Source organism: Somniosus microcephalus, unplaced genomic scaffold (assembly GCF_052327205.1).
Source record: "Somniosus microcephalus isolate GS21.2 unplaced genomic scaffold, FLI_Smic_1.0 scaffold679, whole genome shotgun sequence".
Lineage (NCBI taxonomy): Eukaryota > Metazoa > Chordata > Chondrichthyes > Squaliformes > Somniosidae > Somniosus > Somniosus microcephalus.
This window is the reverse complement of record NW_028225866.1, coordinates 112,501-115,173: the sequence shown is the minus strand read 5'-3', so window position 1 is coordinate 115,173 and position 2,673 is coordinate 112,501.

The window sequence follows — 2,673 nt, the reverse complement described above, 5'->3', positions numbered from 1 at the left end:
TACCACTGGATGCCCCTTGCCCCTGGCTTGCTAGTACAGCCGGCGCGTCAAGGTGGGCCCCCGCGGCTCCGGCTCAGCAGTCGGAAAGCGGTCTCCAGCCAACGGCTGTACCTCGGCCGGGCCAAGCGGCAGCTGCACAAGCCCGCTACTGGTCTGTGCGGCCCCCCCACCCCGTTCAGTCGCAGTTCACCCCAACCGGATCGGACTTTCCGTCCCGAAGTTATCCCCGATAAGCTGCCGCTGACCGACGGGGCGGCAGCCGCTACGGGACTGCGACACTTTCCCGAACTTGCCGGGGTCCAGGCCGATAATATAGTGTGCGCCAGCGCCGGGGCTTTCCAACGAGCCCTCCCTGACCGAAATCGGACACGGGAGTCCGGAGCCAAAGGAGTTCGACTGCCGGCCGGCCAAACACAGGCAACCTCCCGCCGTTGCGGACCCGCTCCCGGACAACCGGGTCCAAACGCCCGCCCTGTTACACGCACGAAAACACCGGGCTCGATTCGGAGCGACGGGCACCCGGCTTCCCGGTGTCGGACCGACTCCGTTCCGGTACCACTGGATGCCCCTTGCCCCTGGCTTGCTAGTACAGCCGGCGCGTCAAGGTGGGCCCCCGCGGCTCCGGCTCAGCAGTCGGAAAGCGGTCTCCAGCCAACGGCTGTACCTCGGCCGGGCCAAGCGGCAGCTGCACAAGCCCGCTACTGGTCTGTGCGGCCCCCCCACCCCGTTCAGTCGCAGTTCACCCCAACCGGATCGGACTTTCCGTCCCGAAGTTATCCCCGATAAGCTGCCGCTGACCGACGGGGCGGCAGCCGCTACGGGACTGCGACACTTTCCCGAACTTGCCGGGGTCCAGGCCGATAATATAGTGTGCGCCAGCGCCGGGGCTTTCCAACGAGCCCTCCCTGACCGAAATCGGACACGGGAGTCCGGAGCGAAAGGCGTTCGACTGCCGGCCGGCCAAACCCAGGCAATCTCCCGCCGTTGCGGACCCGCTCCCGGACAACCGGGTCCAAACGCCCGCCCTGTTACACGCACGAAAACCCCGGGCTCGATTCGGAGCGACGGGCACCCGACTTCCCGGTGTCGGACCGACTCCCTTCTGGTACCACTGGATGCCCCTTGCCCCTGGCTTGCTCGGACAGCCGGCGCGTCAAGGTGGGTCCCCGCGGCACCGGCTCAGCAGTCGGAAAGCGGTCTCCAGCCAACGGCTGTACCTCGGCCGGGCCAAGAGGCAGCTACACAAGCCCGCTACTGGTCTGTGCGGCCCCGCCACCCCGTTCAGTCGCAGTTCACCCCGACCGGATCGGACTTTCCGTCCCGAAGTTATCCGCGATAAGCTGCCGCTGACCGACGGGGCGGCCGCCGGAACGGGACTGCGACACTTTCCCGAACTTGCCGGGGCCCAGGCCGATAATATAGTGTGCGCCAGCGTCGGGGCTTTCCAACCAGCCCTCCCTGACCGAAATCGGACACGGGAGTCCGGAGCCAAAGGCGTTCGACTGCCGGCCGGCCAAACCCAGGCAATCTCCCGCCGTTGGGGACCCGCTCCCGGACAACCGGGTCCAAACGCCCGCCCTGTTACACGCACGAAAACACCGGGCTCGATTCGGAGCGACGGGCACCCGACTTCCCGGTGTCGGACCGACTCCCTTCTGGTACCTATGGATGCCCCTTGCCCCTGGCTTGCTCGGACAGCCGGCGCGTCAAGGTGGGTCCCCGCGGCACCGGCTCAGCAGTCGGAAAGCGGTCTCCAGCCAACGGCTGTACCTCGGCCGGGCCAAGAGGCAGCTACACAAGCCCGCTACTGGTCTGTGCGGCCCCACCACCCCGTTCAGTCGCAGTTCACCCCGACCGGATCGGACTTTCCTTCCCGAAGTTATCACCGATAAGCTGCCGCTGACCGCTGGCCTGTTACCCGCTGCCGGACTGCGACACTTTGCCCAACTCGCCAGGGGCCAGTCCGGCAATATAATCTGCGCCAGCGTCGGGGCTTTCCAACCAGCCGTCCCCCACCCTAATCGGACACGGGAGTCGGGAACGGAGCGCCCGCCACCGGCCTTTCTAAACAGCCCAGTCCCCAACAATTCCCAGAAGCAACGCCTTGGCCAGCCTGGCAATTCATACACTGCAAATAGCACACATTAACACCACTCACACCCAATCGGCCCATCAACTTCGCTGCCGAGAACGGAAACTCGCCTTGACAATACTACTTCCAACCTCACACAAAAGCGGCCCATCAACTTCGCTTACGAGAACGGACAATCGGCCTGCAAATACTGCACCACTCACACAAAATCCCACCAGCAACTTCGCTTCCCACAACCCACACTCCTATCTTCCACAGAAAAAAAACCCACCACCATCAGCCACATCGAGAAAAAATTAAAAACTACACCGAAATAACACCCTCCAACTCGGCTACGGTCCGACATGCACCCCCTTAGCGAGTATTAAGCCCGACAACACTAATTATAACCAACCGCAGCCGCAAGTTGAAGTGGCAACTGATAAACCAAATTGTTTTTGGGCAGCAACTCATTAACCAAAAACTTTTGAAGCAACTCATTAACCAAAATCTTTAACAGCAACTCAGTAACCAAATTATGGCAAGGCGACTCAGAAATAACACCGAAATAACAGCCTCCATCCCGGCTATGGTCGGCCATG